The sequence below is a fragment of the Balaenoptera physalus genome, assembly GCF_965194825.1.
Source record: "Balaenoptera physalus genome assembly, chromosome: 7".
Classification (NCBI taxonomy): Eukaryota; Metazoa; Chordata; class Mammalia; order Artiodactyla; family Balaenopteridae; genus Balaenoptera; species Balaenoptera physalus.
In genome coordinates, this window is record NC_138886.1 from 61,850,756 (window position 1) to 61,870,375 (window position 19,620).

At 36.1% G+C, this 19,620-nt stretch overlaps 1 long non-coding RNA gene across 1 annotated transcript in view; it reads right to left on the reverse strand.

The window, feature by feature from the left end:
• LOC309664998 overlaps positions 1–19,620 on the reverse strand; it is a 475,535-nt gene that overhangs the window by 197,888 nt on the left and 258,027 nt on the right. The gene's annotated exons all lie outside the window — the stretch shown is intronic.

Below are 19,620 nucleotides of genomic sequence, written 5' to 3' on the forward strand. Positions count from 1 at the left end.
AACGAAGACCCAACGCAGCCAAAAATAAATTAAATAAATTAAAAAAAAAAAAAAAAGATGCTCACCAAGATCAGGAAGGCCATTCGTAAACAAATTGAGAATATCAAAAGAGAAATAGAAAATATTTAAAAGTACCAAACAGAAATCACAGAGCTGAAGAATATAACAACTGAATAATACAATAGTAGTGTTCAGTAGCAGACTAGATTAAAAGAAAGAAAGAATTGGTAAATTTGAAAACAGGGCAGTGGAATTCAGTCTGTCAGAGAAGAAAGGATGAAAAAGAGTGAAGATACCTATAGGGACCTATGGGATACCATCAAATGGTCCACTATATGTATTAAAGGGGTTTCAGAGGGAGAATAGAGTAAGCAAGAGGCATAAAGCTTCTTCAAAGAAATAATGGCTGAAAACTTCTCTAACTTGGGGGAAGAAATTGACATCTATATCCAGGAGGCCCACAGAATACCAAAAAAACAAAAAAGATGACTCTAAAGAGACACAAACCAGACACATTATAATTAAATTCTTGTAAGTTAAAGACATAGAATCTTAAAAGCAGCAAGAAAAAAGCAATTTGTTACTTACAAGGAAGCCCTCATAGACTATCATAGGAATTTTCAGCAGAAACCTTGTAGGCCAGAATGAAGTGGGATGATATATTCATAGTGCTGGAAAAAACTGCCAACCAAGAAATCTACCCAGCAATATTATTCTTCAGAGTTGAAGGAGAGATAAAGAGTTTTCCACCAAACAAAAGTAAAGGAAATTGGTGAAGTGAAGGCCATGATACTGGCCTTATAAGAAATCTTAAAGAGCCTTCTTCAAGTGGAAATGAAAGGATGTTAATTAATAACATGAAGCATGAAAGTATAAAACTCACTGGTAAAGGTAAATATGTAGTTAAATTCATAATACTCTAATATGGTAATGATGGTGGGTGAATTTCTTATAAATATAGTATAAAATTTAAAAGACAAAAGTATATATTGAAAAATATTATATTGAAAATATAATTTCAATAATTTATTAATGGATACAAAATATAAAAAGAGGAAAATTGTGACATCAAAACATAAGATGAGTAAAGTTTGTAGAGCTTTAGTATGTGTTCAAAATAAAGTTGTTAATGTTATAAAATAGACTCTTATACCTATAAGACTTTTTAAGAAAGCGTCATGGTAACTACAAAACAAAAACCTATAGTAGACTCACAAAAGATAAAGGAATCAAAGCGTACCACTACAGAAAATAATCAAATCACAAAGGAAGTGAAAAAGAAAGTAAGGAACAATGCAGCAATAAAAACAACCAGAAAACAATTAACAAAATGGCAGTAGTAAGTACTTACCTACCAATAACTACTTTAAATGTAAATAGACTAAATTCTCCAATCAAAAAACAGAGTGGCTGAATGGATTGAAAAAACAATTCCCAACTATATGTTGCCTCCAAGGGACTCACTTCAGTTTTAAGGACACATGTGGACTGAAAGTGAAGGGATAGAAAAAGATAGTCGATGCAAATGGAAGCCCAAAGAAAGCAGGAGTACCTATACTTATATTAGACAAAGTAGACTTTAGCCAAAGGATGTAACAAGAGGCACTTTATTATAGAGTGATAAAGGGGTTAATTCATTAGGAAGATAAAACACTTGTGAATATGCACCCAAAAATAGGAGCATCTAAATATACAAAGTGAATATTAAGAAATCTGAAGGGAGAAATAGACAGCAATACAACAATAGTAGCAGATTTCAATACTCCAATTTAAATAATGGATAGATCATCCAGACAGAAATCAATAAAGAAACATTTAATTGATTTACACATTAGACTAGATGAATCTAACAGACATATACAGAACATTCCATCAAACAGTAGCAGAAAGCACTAGCAGAAAGCACAATATTCTCAAGAACACATTCTCCAGGATAGATCAGGTTAGGCCACAGAACAAGTCTTGAACTTAAGAAGATTGAAGTCATACCGCATATCTCTTCTGACCACAATGTTATGACATTAGAAATTAGTTTCATGAAGAAAATGGAAGAGTCATAAATACATGGAGATTAAACAACATGATCTTGAAAATCCAATGGGTCAAAGAAGAAATCAAAGGGAAATTTCAAAAAATATCTTAAGACAAATGAAAATTGAAACAACATGCCAAATCTTATGGGATGCAGCAAGCACAGTTCTAAGAGGGAAGTTTATCATGATAAAAGCCTACATCAATAAACAAGAAAAACCTCAAGTAAAAAAACCTAATTCTACACCTCAAGGAACCTGCCCAAAACAAGAATAAACCCGAGTTAGTGGAATGAAGGAAATAATAAATATCAGAGCAGAAATAGAGACTGAGAGGACAATGGAAAAGATCAATGAAACTAAGAGCTGTTTTTTGTAAAGGTAATGAAAATAGAAAAACTTTTAGCTAGACTTACCAAGAAAAAAGTGAAAGTGCTCTAATAAATAAAATTATAAATATAAAAAAGAGACATTACTGTTGATAACATAAAAATACAAAGAATCACAAGAGATTCCTGCCATTTTGGATAGAATTAATAGGATTTGTAAACTTTGGCTAAGGCAAAACTTAATTGAATAACTAGATATGAAAATCTTCAAATAGATTTTGCAAGATTTCCAAATTGTTTTTCATATGAAGTTTTTGTTATTGAAGTATGGTTGAATTACAATGTTGTGTTAATTACTGATATACAGCAAAGTGACTCAGTTATACATGTATATATGTTATTTTTCATATTCTTTTATGGTTTATCACAGGATATTAAATATAGTTTTCTGGGCTATATAGTAGGACCTTGTTGTGTATCCATTCTATATATACCAGTTTCTATCTGCTAATCCCACACTCCCAATCCATCCATCTCCCACCCCCTTGGCAACTACCAGTCTGTTCTCTATGTATGTGATTCTGTTTCTGTTTCATAGATAGGTTCATTTGTGCCATATTTTAGATTCCACATATAAATGATATCATGTGGCATTTGTCTTTTCTTTCTGATTTACTTCACTTAGTATGATAATCTCTAGTTGCATCCATGTTGCTGCAAATGATATTATTTCATTCTTTTTTTTTATCTCTGAGTAGTTTTCCATTGTATTTACGTACCACATCTTCTTTATCCATTCATCTGTCGATGGACACTTAGGTTGTTTCCATGTCTTGGCTATTGTGACTACTGCTGCTATGAACATAACTACGGTATGAACATACTACTGCTGCATGTATCTTTTTGATTATAGTTTTCTCCAGATATATGCCCAGGAATGGATTGCTGGATCATATGGTAATTCTATTTTTAGTTTTCTGAGGAACCTCCATACTGTTTTCCACAGTGTTTACACTGACTTAATTTCCCACCAACAGTGTAGGAGGGTTCCCTTTTCTCTACACCCTCTCCAGCATTTGTTATTTGTAAACTTTTTAATGATGGCCGTTCTGACCAGTGTGAAGTGGTACCTCATTGTAGTTTTGATTTCTTTAATAATTAGCAATGTTTAGCATCTTTTCATGTGCCTATTGGCCATCTGTATTTCTTCTTTAGAGAAATGTCTCTTTATGTCTCCTGCCCAGTTTTCTATTGGGTTGTTTGGGGGTTTTTTGTTGTTGTTGAATTGTGTGAGCTGTTTGTATATTTTGAAAATTAAGTCCTTGTCAGTCACATCATTTTGCAAATATTTCCTCCCATTCTTTAGGTTGTCTTTTCATTTTGTTGATGGTTTCTTTTGCTGTGCAAAAGCTTGTAAGTTTGATTAGGTCCCATTTGTTTATCTTTGTTTCTATTTCTATTGCCTTGGGAGGCTGACCTAAGAAAATATTGGGAGGATTCACGTCAGAGAATATAGGCAAAACATTCTATTCTAGGAGTTTTATAGTGTCATGTGTTATTTTTAAGTCTTTAAGCCATTTTGAGTTTATTTTTGTTTGCAGTGAGAGGGTGTGCTCTATTTTCATTGATTGACATATGGCTGTCCAACTCTCCCAATACAACTTGCTGAAGAGAGTGTCTTTTTTCCCATTGTATATTCTTGCCTCCTTTGTCTAAGATTTATAGACCATAGGTGTGTGGGTTTATTTCTTGGCTTTCTATTCTGTTCCATTGATCCCTATGTCTGTTTTTGTGCAAATACTGTGCTGTTTTGATTACTGTAGCTTTGTAATATTGTCTGGAGTCTAGGAGGGTTATGCCTCCTGTTTGTTTGTTTGTTTCTCCCCCAGGATTGCTTTGGCAATTCTGGGTCTTTTATGGTTCCATATGAATTTTAGGATTATTTATTCTAGTTCTGTAAAAAATGTCATGGGTAATTTTATAGGGATCACATTAAATCTGTAGATTGCTTTGGGTAGTATGGACATTTTAACAATATTAATTCTTCTAACCCCAGAGCATGGGATATCTTTCCATTTCTTTGAATCATCTTCAATTTCCTTTATTAGTGTTTTATAGCTCTCAGTGTATAAGTCTTTCATTCCTTGGTGAGGTTTATTCCTTAGTATTTTATTTTTGGGGGTTGCAATTTGAAAAGATATTGTTTTTATGCATTCCCTTTCTGATATTTCATTGTTGGTGTAAACAAATGCAACTGATTTCTGTATGTTAATCTTGTATCCTGCTGCCTTGCTGAATTTGTTTACCAATTCTAGCAGTTTTTGTATGGAGTCTTTAGGGTTTTCTGTATATAGTATCATATCATTTGCATATAATGACAATGTTACCTCTTCCCCTCTTCCCTTATAATTTAGATACCTTTTTTTTTTTCTTTTTCTCTTCTGATCACTGTGGCTAGGACTTCCAATACTATGTTGTATAGAAGTGGTGAGAGTGAGCATTGTTGTCTTGTTGCAGATTTTAGTGGGAAGGCTTTCAGCTTTTCACCTTTGAGTATTATTTTGGCTGTGGGTTTGTCATAAATAGCTTCTATTATGTTGAGATACTTTCCCTCTATAACCACTTTCATAAGGGTTTTTATCATGAATGGATGTTGAATTCTAACAGATGCTTTTTCTGCATCTATTTTGATGATCATGTGGTTTTGTCTTTTCTTTTGTTGATGTGGTGTGTCACATTGATTGATTTGCATATGTTGAACCATTCTTGTGAACTTGGGGTGAATCCCACTCGGTCGTGGTGTATGATTTTTTTTTTTTTACGTGTTGTTGGATTTAGTTTGCTAATATTTTGTTGAGAATTTTTGCATCTATATTCATCAAATATATTGGTCTGTAAATGTCTTTATTTGGTGGTGTCTTTGTCCAATTTTGTTATCAGGGTGATGGTGGCTTCATAGAATGCCCTTGGGAGTGTTCCCTCCTCTTCAATCTTTTGGAAGAGTTTGAGAAGGATCAGTATGTTATTCTTTGTTTGTTTGGTAGAATTTGCCTGTGAAGCCATCTGGTCCTGGACTTTTGTTTGCAGGGAATGGGGTTTTTTTTGTTGTTGTTGTTGTTGTTTTTTAATTACAGATTCTATTTCACTTTTAGTGATCGGTCTGTTCAAATTATCTATTTCTCCTTGAATCAGTTTTGGTGGGCTGTATGTTTCTAGAAACTTGTCCATTTCTTCCAGGTTGTCAAATTTTTGGGCGTATAATTGTTCATAGTATTCCCTTATGGTTGTTTTGTATTTCTGCAGTAACAGTTGTTATGTCTCCTCTTTCATTTATTATTTTATTTATTTGGGTTCTCTCTCTTTTATTCTTGGTGAGCCTGGCCAGTGGTTTCTCAATCTTGTTTATCCTTTCAAAGAACCAGCTCTTAGTGTTAATCTCTATTTTATTTATTTCCTCTCTGATGTTTATTCTTTCCTTCCTTCTGCTGACTTTAGGTTTTGTTTGTTTTTCTTTTTCTAATACTTTTAACTGGTAGGTTAGGTTGTTTATTTGAGATTTTTCTTGTTTTTTGAGGAAGGCCTATTTCGCTATGAACTTCCTCTAAGAACTGCTTTTGCTGCATCCCATGGATTTTGTATGGTTGTATTTTCATTGTCATTTGTCTCAAGGATTTGTTAATTTCCTCTTTGATTTCATCATTGACCCATTGGTCTTCTAGTAGCATGTTGTTTAGTCTCCATATAATCATTTGTTTTCTCACTTATTTTTCCTGTGGTTAATTTCTAGTTTCACGCTGTTGTGGTCAGAAAAGATGCTTGAGATAATTTCTACACTCTTAAATTTGTTGAGGCTTCTTTTGTGCCCTACTATGTGGTCAGTCCTAGAGAATATACCATGTGCACTTGAAATGAATGTGTCTTCTCTTTTTGGGGGATGTAATGTACTGAAAATATCACTCAAGTCTAACTGTTCTATTTTATCATTTAGGATCTCTGTTGCCTTATTGATTCTCTGTCTGAAATATATGTCCGTTGATGTGAGTGAGGTGTTAATCTCCTACTATTATTGTATTCCTGTCAATTTTTCCCCATATGTCTGTTAGTATTTGTTTTATGTATTTGGGTGCTCCTATATTAGGTGCATATATGTTGATGAGTGTAAAATCTTCTTCATGTATTGATCCTTTATCATTATACAGTGTCCTTTATCTTTCTCTATGGCCTTTGTTTTAAAGTCTATTTTGTCTGAGTATAGTGACCCCTGCTTTCTTGTCATTTCCATTTGCATGAAATATCTTTTTCCACCTGCTCACTTTCAATCTATGTGTGTCCTTTGCCCTAAAGTGGATCTCTTGTAGGCAGCATACTGTAGGCTCTTGTTTTTTTTGTCCAATCTGCTACTCTGTGTCTTTTGATTGGAGCATTTAGTCCATTGACATTTAAGGTAATTATTGATAGATATGCATTTATTGCCCTTTTAAACCTTGTTTTCCCATTGATTTTATATTTCTTCTTTGTCCCTTCCTTTTTCTCTTTGTTTTTCCTTTGGTGGCTTGATGATTTTCTTTTGTATTATATTTATGTTCTCTTCTTTTTCGGTTTTTGTAAATCTATTGTATGTTTTTGATTTGTGGTTATCCTGTTTTTCAAGTGTGTTAACCCCTTCCTATATCTACTTGCCTTAGACTGGTAGTCATATAGGCTCAAACACATTCTAGGAAAAAAAGTCTGATTTTCTTACTCTCCTCCCCCACATCTTTTGACTTTGATGTCCTCTTTTACATCTTCATGTCCATCTTTTGCTGTTCACTGTGGTTATCGTCACTTTCACAGAAAAATTTTTTGATTTTTTAAAAAATCTTTGTTCTGGCTTATTTAAGTGATTTATGTTCCACTTGTAATTTTCTCTTTCCTATAGATTCTTACTTCTTTCCTATTTAAAGAAGACCTTTCTTTGTTTTTTATCTTTTACTTTCTGGCCGCACCACATGGCCTGAGGGATCTTAGTTCCCCAACCAGGGATCGAACCCATGCCCCCTGCAGTGGAAGTGTGGAGTCTTAATCACTTAAAGGGAAATCCCAGAGAACCTTTCAATATTTCCTTTAGGATAGGTTTAGTATTGCTGTATTCTTTTAGTTTTTGCTTGTCTGAGAAATTCTTTCTCTCTCCTTCTCTTCTAAATGGTAATCTTGCTGGGTAGAGTATCCTAGGTTGCAGATTTTTCCCTTGTAGGGCTTTGAATACATCTTGCCGCTCCCTTCTGGCCTACAAAGTTTCTGTAGACCAATCAGCTGATAGCCTTACGGGGGTTCCCTTATATTTAACTCTTTGTTTTTCTCTTCCTGCCTTTAGAATCCTCTCTTTATTTTTAACTTTTGCCATTTTTATTATAATATGTCTTGGTGTAGGTCTGTTTGGCTTTATCTTGTTTGGAATCCTCTATGCTTCCTGTACCTGGATGTCTGTTTCCTTCTTTAGGTTTGGGAAGTTTTTAGCCATAATTTCTTCAAATACATTTTCGATCCCCTTTTCTCTTTCTTCCTCTTCTAGAATCCCTATTATGTGTAGGTTTGCACACTTCATATTATCCCATAGGTCTATTATATTGCTTTCTTTTTTTTTTTTTTTTTTTTCGTTTGGCTTTCTGTGTTCTGTCCCAGTTGAGTGATTTCCATTATTCTATCTTCCAGGTCACTTTTCGTTCTTCTGCATTACTCATTCTGCTCTTCATAGCCTTTAGCTTGGTTTTCATCTCTGCAAATGAGTTTTCTAATTTTTCTTGGTTCCTCTTTGTAGTTTCTAGTTTCTTTTTACAGTAACTCTGCCTTTCTGTCGATAGTCTTTCTTATTCCTTCAGTATTTTCATTATCAATTCAGTGTCAGACTGAAGAGGTCTGCTTCATTGTTTGTTCTTTTAGGGGAATGCTCTTGGTGTTTTAACTGGAAGTGGTCCCTCTGCTTCTTCATTTTACTTATATTTCTCTTATTCTGTGAGTTTAGGAGAAACAATTATCTACTGTGGTCTTGGAGGGCTATTTATATGTGCGGGCATCCCTGTGTAGCTTGTGAGTTTAGTATATTTGGTGCGAGGGCTATTTTCACTATGTATATCTGGCGCCTCTTTCTTCAGCATGTGCTGGCCGTTATCCCTTGCTAAGGGGTATGTAGATGTGGTGGCTGGTGTCCGGTTCTGGGGTTCTCAGCTGAGGTGGCAGCTCAGGCGCACCACCAGAGCATGGGATGGGAGCGGAGGTGGCTCACGACCACTCCTGGAGTTTGGATGGGTGGCGGCTCCTGACCACTCCAGGATTCCACAAGGGTGGCGGCTGCCTGCGACCACTCCCGGGGTCTGGGAGGGAGGTGGAGGGGGGCCTGTGACCAGTCCCAGGGTCCAGGTGGGCATGGGTAGTGGCTCATGACAGCTCCTGGAGCCTGTGCAGGCAGTGTCCTCCTGCCCTCTGGGAGCGAGTGCACCCAGGGAAAAAGGCTACAATCTGGTCCTGCCCCTCCCCTCGTGCACCCCTCAAACAATGGCAACTGACCTCTAAGGCAGCCCAGGCTTCTTCCACGTAAAGCCCAGCTGTGGTCACACTGGATTCCAGCATCCCCAGTCTGTCTCCAGACAGACAACCCCAGTCCTCTCCCCATTTCTGATCTCCAAAGCCCAAATTCCAGCATGCAGCCCCCTCCAGAAGAGGGAGTCAGGCTGGGGACTGCAGCGTGGTGACACTGACCATCTGTGCAGTTCTTCCTCTGCTCTGGCTGCTGCTAACTGACTGCTGTGCTCTCCCCCAAGGCTCTGAAGCTCCCTTTCTGTCCAGGCCAATCTCCTAGCCAGGTAAGGGGCTACCCAGGGGGCAGGAACTTTCCCTATTTCACGGCTCTCTCCCAGGGGCACAAATCCCATCCCAATTCCTTTCTCACTTTCTTTTTTGTTTCTTTCTTTTTTCTTTTTTCCTACCTGGTTATGTGGAGAGTTTCTTGCCCTTTCAGCCGTCTGTGGTCTTCTGCCAGCATTCAGTAGATATTCTGTGAGAATTGTTTCACATGTAGATATATTATTTTTTAATTTTTATTGGAGTATAGTTGATTTACAATGTGTTAGTTTCAGGTGTACAGTGAAGTGAATCAGTTATACATATATCCACTCTTTTTTTAGATATTTTTCCTATATAGGTCATTACAGACTATTGAGTAGAGTTCCCTTTACTATACAGTAGGTCTTATTAGTTATATATATTGTATATAGTAGTGTGTACATATCGATTCCAATCTTCCAATTTATCCCTGCCTCCCTTACCCCCTGGTAACCATAAGTGTGTTTTCTACATCTCTAACACTATTTCTGTTTTGTAGATAAGTTCATTTGTACACTGTTTTTTAGATTCCACATATAAGTGATATTTATTATATGATATTTGTCTTTCTCTTTAGGACTTACTTCACTCAGTATGACAATCACTAGGTCCATCCAGGTTGCTGCAAATGGCATTATTTTGTTATTTGTTTTGGCTGAGTAATATTCCATTGTATATATGTACCACAATGTCTTTATCCTTTCCTCTAGCGATGAACATTTAGGCTGCTTCCACATCCTGGCTATTGTAAATAGTACTGCAATGAACACTGCGGTGCATATATCTTCTTGAATTATGGTCTCTTCTGGATATATGCCCAGGAGTGGGATTGCTGGGTCATATGGTAGTTATATTTTTAGTTTTTTAAGGAACCTCCATACTGTTCTCCATAGTGACTGTATCAATTTACATTCCCACCAACAGTGCAAGAGGGTTCCCTTTTCTCCACACCTTCTCCAGCATTTATTGTTTGTAGATTTTTTGATGACGGCCATTCTGACTGGTGTGAGGTGATACCTCATTTTAGTTTTGATTTGCATTTCTGGACACAATCTTCTACCCTGCTACTAGCATATCATTTGGGGCACAATATGTCTTTTCAAATTATAAGCTGCAACTTTTACACAAGTTCTACTTGTGAAATGGCTTGTGAACTTTCACTTTTATTCATTTCATTGCAAAGTATCTGAATTTTTTTTTAACATCTTTATTGGAGTAAAATTGTTTTACAATGGTGTGTTAGTTTTTGCTTTATAACAAAGTGAATCTGCTATACATATACATATATCCCCATATCTCTTCCCTCTTGCATCTCCCTCCCTCCCACCCTCCCTATCCCATCCCTCTAGGTGGTCACAAAGCACCGAGCTGATCTCCCTGTGCTATGTGGCTGCTTCCTACTAGCTATCTATGTTACATTTAGTAGTGTATATATGTCCATGCCACTCTCTCACTTTGTCCCAGCTTACCCGTCCCCCTCCCTGTGTCCTCAAGTCCATTCTCTAGTAGGTCTGCGTCTTTATTCCTGTCCTGCCCCTAGGTTCTTCAGAACCATTTTTTTTTTTTTTTGGATTCCATATATATGTGTTAGCATATGGTATTTGTTTTTCTCTTTCTGACTTACTTCACTCTGTATGACAGACTCTAGGTCCATCCACCTCACTACAAATAGCTCAATTTCATTTCTTTTTATGGCTGAGTAATATTCCATTGTATATATGTGCCACATCTTCTTTATCCATTCATCCGATGATGGACACTTAGGTTGCTTCCATGTCCTGGCTATTGTAAATAGAGCTGCAATGAACATTTTGGTCCATGACTCTTTTTGAATTATGGTTTTGTCAGGGTATATGCCCAGTAGTGGGATTGCTGGGTCGTATGGTAGTTCTATTTGTAGTTTTTTTAAGGAACCTCCGTACTGTTCTCCAAAGTGGCTGTACCATTTACATTCCCACCAGCAGTGTAGGAGGATTGCCTTTTCTCCACACCCTCTCCAGCATTTGTTTGTAGATTTTCTGATGATGAACATTCTGACCAGTGTGAGATGATACCTCATTATAGTTTTGACTTGCATTTCTCTAATAATTAGTTCTGTTGAGTATCTTTTCATGTACCTCTTGGCCATCTGTAGGTCATCTTGAAATTGGGTTGGTTTTTTTTTTTGATGTTGAGCTCCATGAGCTGTTTGTCTATTTTGGAGATTAATCCTTTGTCCATTGCTTCATTTGAAAATATTTTCTGAGGGTTGTCTTTTCATCTTGTTTATGGTTTCCTTTGCTGTCCAAAAGTTTTAAGTTTCATTAGTTCCCATTTGTTTCTTTTTGTTTTAATTTCCATTTCTCTAGGAGGTGGGCCAAAACGGATTTTGCTGTGATTTATGTCATAGAGTGTTCTGCCTATGTTTTCCTCTAAGAGTTTTATAGAGTCTGGTCTTACATTTAGGTCTTTAATCTATTTTGAGTTTATTTTTGTGTATGGTGTTAGGGAGTGTTTTAATTTCATTGTTTTACATGTAGCTGTCCAGTTTTCCCAGCACCACTTATTGAAGAGACTGTCTTTTCTCCATTGTATATTATTGCCTCCCTTATCAAAGATAAGGTGACCATATGTGACTGGGTTTACCTCTGGGCTTTGTCTCCTGTTCCGTTGATCTATATTTCTGTTTTTGTGCCAGCACCATACTGTCTTGATTACTGTAGCTTTGTAGTATAGTGTGAAGTCAGGGAGCCTGATTCCTCCAGCTCTGTTTTTCTTTCTCAAGATTGCTTTGTGTATTCAGGGTCTTTTTGTTTCCATACAAATTGTAAAATTTTTTGTTCTAATTCTGTGAAAAATGCCATTGGTAATTTGATAGGGATTGCATTGAATCTGTAGATTGCTTTGGGTAGTAGAGTCATTTTCACAATGTTGAATCTCCCAATCCAGGAGCATGGTATACCTCTCCATCTGTTTGTGTCATCTTTGATTTCTTTCATCAGTATGGTATAGTTTTCTGAGTTCAGGTCTTTTGTCTCCTTAGGTAGGTTTATTCCTAGGTATTTTATTCTTTTTATTGCAATGGTAAATGGGAGTGTTTCCTTAATTTCTCTTTCAGATTTTTCATCATTAGTGTATAGGAATGCAAGAGATTTCTGTGCATTAATTTTGTATCCTGCTACTTTACCAAATTCATTGATTAGCTCTAGTAGTTTTCTGGTGGCATCTTTAGGATTCTTTATGTATAGTATCATGTTATCTGCAAACAGTGACAGTTTTACCTCTTCTTTTCCAATTTGTAATCCTTTTCTTCTCTGATTGCTGTGGCTAGGACTTCCAAAACTAAGTTGAATAATAGTGGTGAGAGTGGACATCCTTGTCTTGTTCCTGATCTTAGAGGAAATGCTTTCAGTTTATCACCATTGAGAATGATGTTGGCTGTGGGTTTGTCATATATGGCCTTTGTTATGTTGAGGTAGGTTCCCTCTATGTCCACTTCCTGGAGAATTTTTATCATAAATGGGTGTTGAATTTTGACAAAAGCATTTTCTGTATCTATTGATATGATCATATGGTTTTTATTCTTCAATTTGTTGATGCGGTGTATTACACTGATTGATTTGTAGATATTGAAGAATCCTTGCATCCCTGGGATACATCCCACTTGATCGTGGTGTATGATCCTTTTAATGTGTTGTTGGATTCTGTTTGCTAGTATTTTGTTGAGGATTTTTGCATCTATATTCATCAGTGATACTGGTCTGTAATTTTCTTTTCTGTGTGATGTTTTTGTCTGATTTTGGTATCAGGGTGATGGGTGGCCTCATAGAATGAGCTTGGGACTGTTCCTTCTTCTGTAATTTTCAGGAAGAGTTTCAGAAGGATGGATGTTAGCTCTTCTGTAAATGTTTGATAGAATTCGCCCATGAAGTCATCTGGTCCTTGATTTTTGTTTGTCAAAAGCTTTTTAAGCACAGTTTCAATTTTTGTACTTGTGATTGGTCTGTTCACATTTTCTATTTCTTCTGGGTTTGGTCTCAGAAGGTTGTACCTTTCTAAGGATTTGTCCATGTCTTCTAGGTTGTCCATTTTATTGGCATAGAGTTGCTTGTAGTAGTCTCTTATGATCCTTTGTATTTCTGTGGTGTCAGTTCTAACTTCTTTTTCATTTCTAATTTTATTGATTTGAGTCCTGTCCCTTTTTTTTTCTTGATAAGTCTGGCTAAATGTTTATCTTCTCAAAGAACCAGCTTTTAGTTTCATTGATCTTTGCTATTGTTTTCTTTGTCTCCATTTCATTTATTTCTTCTCTCATCTTTTGATTTCTTTCCTTCTATTAACCTTTGGTTTAATTTGTTCTTCTTTACTTGCTTTAGGTGTAAGGTTAGGTTGTTTCTTTGAGAGTTGTCTTATTTCCTGAGGTAAGATTGTATTGTTACAAACTTCCCATTTAGAACTGCTTTTGCTTCATCCCATAGGTTTCGGATCATCATTTATCTCTAGGTATTTCTTGATTTCCTCTTTGATTTCTTCAGTGAGTCACTGGTTACTTAATAACACATTTAGCCTCCATGTGTTTGTGTTTTTTACATTTATCTCCTGTAATTGACTTCTAAACTCATAGCATTGTGGTTAGAGAAGTTGCTTGATATGATGTGTTTTCTTAAATTTACCAGGGCTTGATGTGACCCAAGATGTGATCTATCCTGGAGAACATTCCCTGTGCTCTTGAGAAGAAAGTGTATTCTTCCTTTTTCATAGAATGTCCTACAAGTATCAATTAAGTCTATCTGGTCTAATGTGTCATTTAGTCTTGTGTTTCCTTATTGCTTTTCTGTCTGGATGATCTGTCCATTGGTGTAGGTGAGGTGTTAAAGTCCCCTACTATGATTGTGTTACTGTCAATTTCTCCTTTTATGGCTGTTAGCATTTGCCATATGTATTGAGGTGCTCCTATGTTGGGTGCATAAATATTTAGAATTGTTATATCTTCTGCTTGGATTGATCCCTTGATCATTATGTAGTGCCCATCCTTATTGCTTGTAACAGTCTTTAAAGTCTATTTAGTCTGATATGAGTATTACTACTCCAGCTTTCTTTTGATTTCCAGTTGCATGGGATATCTTTTTCCCATCCCCTCATTGTCTGTATGTGTCCCTAGGTCTGACGTGGGTCTCTTGTAGACAGTGTGTGTGTGTGTGTGTGTGTGTGTGTGTGTGTGTGTATATATATATATATATATATATATATATATATATATATATATACAGGTCATGTGCTACTACTCTGCCGTCTTGATAGCTACTTAGAGCATAGTTATTAATAATAGCAGACAGGTGTGGTCTTTTAAGCAAACATCATCAGAAAATTCGAATAACATTATGAACATTATTTTTTCATAATGCAATTTGCTTTAAGTAATTTCTGCCCATGACGAAGCAATTAAAAACAAAATAGAAGGCTATGATTTCAGTGGCAAGAGGAATTTCTAGCTTACATGTAAAGGGATAGTTGCTATCTAACTGAAAATGATTGTAATGAAATCTAAATTCAGAGTCTGTTTAGACATGTGATGGCATATATTTCTAAATTGGGTGACGTTTCATCTCATATTTCTACCACCACAGCATTAAAATATACTTATTATGTACTTTTGGCCAGAGGACAATGAATAGTTTTCTTCCCTCTAGAATTTCAGCTTCTCAAGGGGTAAGGGTATGAATTTTCTCTGTACCTATACTGTCAGAAAAATGAATGAAGTATTAGTTCTGCCAAAACCTGCTAAGTAAATTTGAGAAATAATAACAGCTACATGTTTTTGCTTATTACTATGTTCCAGGAGCTTTAAAAAAGACTTAGGCATAAAATTTAATTTTTGTGGGCCACAGTTTAATTATCTCTAAAATGAAGCTGTAGAAAGAGATGGTGTAAAAAGACCCTGCCCAGTTATCTCCTGGAACTGTATATGTAAACAGAACAGCAATACCCACCCTAGAGTAAAATGACTCTTCCTGGCAAAACTTTTCACTTTATTGGAAACTTACAATTTTTAAGCCACATTCATATTTGTTGCCTCATTAAATCCCTCCATCAAACCTATGAGGCAGATTTTATTACTTGCTCTTAGTGTGTGAATGACGGATTGAAAGATTCTTGACTTGACCAAGGTCATCCATCAAGTAAGTAGAAGATAACTGAATACTGTCTTGTTTAGTCTGAGACCAGTTCTTTTACCTCTATACTAATGGCTTTCCTTGTTTTTATTTTCTGGTTTTGAATTATATTTGCATATAATATTTTCCACTCTCATATTTACTTACATTCTCTGGCTATTTTATGTTCATACAATTTATTTCCTCAATCAAAATTAAGTACCTTGTGAACAGGGAAAATTTCTCGTTTGTATATATGTGTGTCTTTCCTGGTTTAGTCCCTACATTGCTCTGCACATAGTAGGTAACTAATAGAGGCTTATTTGATCCGTTTTATGTTTAGATAGTTTTGCTTGGAAATTTGCTATGAATTACAGGAGGTTAAACTGCTCAAATATATGAAAAAAACAATTCCTCTTTTAAAAAAAAATATATCAGGTAGCCTATAGATCCTTACTAGGTTGTTAAATTAGTCTTGATTCAGCTCTGGTAAAGCCTGCATTTTTGAACTAGTTGGGTCATTTCATTCGCTTTCACTGCCTGGAATTTGATAAGACCTTTTAGTCTTCTCTGGGCTTTAATGGTATTCATGGAAAAGCAGACTAAATTTTTTTTAAAGCGAATGAGGTGTCAGCTTCCTTAGTGATTCATTTTCTCTTTTGTCTGTCACTATTTTACATTCTCTGCCTCAGAGCCAATATAGAGTAACCAAATCGTAAGAGGCTATTAAGAAAGCATTTGGGATCCTCATGAAAACACTTAAAAAAATCAGAACCAGGACTCGACTCAACATTAATTTTAATATTTTCCTCAATATCTATCTATCTCCACGTTTACATCACAGAAAGAATGCATATTGATAACAGCATTCATCAGATGATCTTTCAGCTCCTTCAACATTTTACCATTTAGGTTCTTCTAACACTCTGGTGAAATATGTTTGTTTTAGAGAATAGATGTGAATAGGCTGACTGAGCCTCTGCCCACTAACTAACAAACAAACACTTATTTGTAGTTTTCTAAAAGTCTTCTTGTAAGAAATAGATAGATCTCTTTGGCCAGTGTTGTCCGAAATTCTTGTATTTATTTCCATAAGTTGAGTAAGCTCCTTATCAAAATGAAAATATTTTGACTTGATGTTATTATACTGATCCACTTATATATAAGCATGTAGTAACCAACAGCACATGGGCAGCACCCTGGGGAATGAATGTTGATGCCCTACGGAATTGGTCTCCCAGCACAGGTCCACATGGGGCACAATTTAGAAAGCAAGGATGAGGGGTGGTGATGAAATTATTAGGAGTATCACACATCATGGTCAGGCCCTCTCTTCGCTCACATACTCTGGTGTGAATATTTTGATAACCACTAGATCTTTGGCATTGAGGATTTACCAGTCCTGTTGTTGACTCTGTCTGTTAGCAATTGCAAAGGCTCATGACATGTAGAAATTTGTAATTTTTCTCAGGCACAACACAAAACTTTACATAACAAGTTTTATGACTGATGTGGATAAATGAAATGCCTATTTGGTAAAGGGGTCACTCACTTGATAAGGGAGTATCTCCTATCAATCAATCAATCATCAAAAATCCTGGGTTTTTTTCATGTTGTAATTTCTATTTGAATTTCTAAAGTTTTGGCTCATTTCTTCTTAATTTTCAAGCAGTTTAGATTTTTTTCCAGGCCATATTTTTAGAGGGTAAATTTTTATTATGTATTTCTAATTTTTATTATGATTTGAGAAAATGGCTTGTCTCTAATTTTGATCCTTTGATCTTCCTACACAAACATACATACATATAAACAATATACCCAGAGTTCATTAATATCAGTATTCAGGTCCTCCTTTTCAATACTTTTTGGTCTACTGAACTGGTCCCCTTTCTTTGAGATAATGACTTTAAAATACATTAATATTGGAAGTATTATATGTTAAGCTAACTCTATTCTTCCTCCCTTCCTTTCTAGTTTCCCTTTATAGCTTTTGAATATATAGATTTGGGAGTTTCTATGTCTTAATAATAGACAATTCTGTTACTTATGTACTCTTTTTGCATCTCTCTCATTTATTGAGTTTCTTCTTTAACTTCTGAGTGTTTGTTAGATTGTCTGGAGCTATCCTCCAATTTTGTTTTTTCCTACTTCTTGCAACTTCCACGTTTAGATTTTTCCTCCATTGCTTTAAGACATTTTCTGTGGTATCATATTTTTTATTCTTAGAAAGCTTTGTTTGAGCTACTTACATTTCCTAATTATTATCTTCTTTATCTAATTTTGTCTTCTATCAATCAGCTCTAGTTCTTTCTTTAGCACTGTGACTGCACACTTTTTTGGATTGAGTTGTTTTTCTCTCTGGTTGAAGAAGAAACTTTAATGACTCTACTATGCTTTTGTTAGCCCACAAAGCCAGCTTAAAGTCTGAGATAGTTAGTTATTGAAGGGCATGGTGTTTGGTAGAAGGCAGTTTTTTCCCCCAGCTTATTGGGTAGAAACAGGAACCCTTGCTGAAGAGCCTGGAAGAGGCTGCCTGACACTTGAGTCGAGTCTTCTAATAGTCTCTCAGCCTGGGGACAGTAGGACTCAGGCTATAATGCCAGTTCCTTTATCTAGAGTGGTCCAGAGCCATCGGGCACATTATACAGAATGCATGTAGACTTTGCAGGTTCCCACATCAGTGTTGTAGTAACTTACTCCATTTCTTATGCCTTGAGGCTCTCTCTCAATGTTGTGGTGCTGACTCCAAACATAGTAGCACAAACCTGACTGACAGAAGACGATCTCCCTGTCGGGTGTCTTGTAGGGCTGAGGTGGCACTGGTACCAAGTAGCAGGTCTTCTTAGAAAGTGAAATTGGAGTTGTGAGGGTTTGGGAAGAGAGGTGCATCATAGGTCCTATCCTATTTTGGTTGCTGGAGTCACAATAGCAAACGGGGAAGCCATTGTTCCTACTCTTACAACTCCTGTGCTTAAGACGGGGAAGGAAATTGTAACTCATGTGTGAAAAAGAGTTAATCTCAGATAGTGATGTGCTATGAAGATAAATAAAGGATATAAGATATCTGGGAGATTTCAGAGTTGCGTATACTTGGATTGTGAGGGAAGTGATCTGAAATAGATAATAAGGTGAGACCTGAATGTGAAAGAGCTAGACATGCAAACATTCTGGAGATAAACATTCAAGGCATAGAAACAGCACAGGCAATAGCCCCAAAATAGGATTGGACTTAATGTGTTTGTTAGAATTAAAAGAAGGAAGGCCAATGGAGTTGAAAGATAGATAGTGCTCTGAGCATAGTGGTTGGTACAGATAAATGCAATGATATCTGAAAAAGGGATGAAAATGTTTTCTGTGTCCTTAATATAAAGCCAGTTGCAGGTGTTGGCATTAAATACAAAAGATGTCTTAAGCAGAAAGAAAATATTAGGTCAAATATAAGCATAAAAATATTTAAAGTGTGTAACTCTTTGCAAAAAGGTGCTGCTTTAGTAAAATATATAGTAAATATATATATATATATATATACACACTGCAAATTTGGTTATCTTATCAGTAAATATACAAAGCTCTCTGGATAGAATGTCCATCATCAGGATAGATTATATTTATAATTTCAAACATGTTAGACAGTTTCATACTTTGTATCCTATTCTCATGTTACTCCTTTTGATTGGTAAACACTTTTTCTTTTCATCTTCTTCAAGAATAAATTATAGGATAAAGACCAAAATGGAGATGTAGAAGAACCAGGCCTCTATCCCCTGACAAAGATCAACAAAGAAAGAAACAGCTGTCCACAAAGAAAGACTGGCAGAGCTCTGGAGTCTGCGTAAGAAAATTGAGCAACACAGCAGAACAAAAAACCAGAAGAAGGGAGACAGCTTCATCTTGCCTGCATCATCCCTCCACCAAGCTGGTACTGCTTAGCACCAAGAGGGAACTTCCCATCTAGAAAGAGTTTCCAGCAAAAGGAGGAGTACGGTGAGTAATTAGTGTCCCCAGGCTTTTGGGACACCCAGTGAAGGTCTTTCTATGGTTTCACCCCATGCAAGCTAGCAAAGCCGAGACATATAGAGATGACTAGCAACAAGAAAGAAAACAGTGCCTACCAATAGCAGCCATGTAGCAGGAGTGATGGTGGATCACACTGACCTGCTCTATAGGAAATCCCAGCAAATTCCACCATGGACGATACTAAAGGGGCCAGCATGGTCACACCAAAGGTAACTATCTTATTTTACCTGCTTTTACACCACAGATATTTGCTGC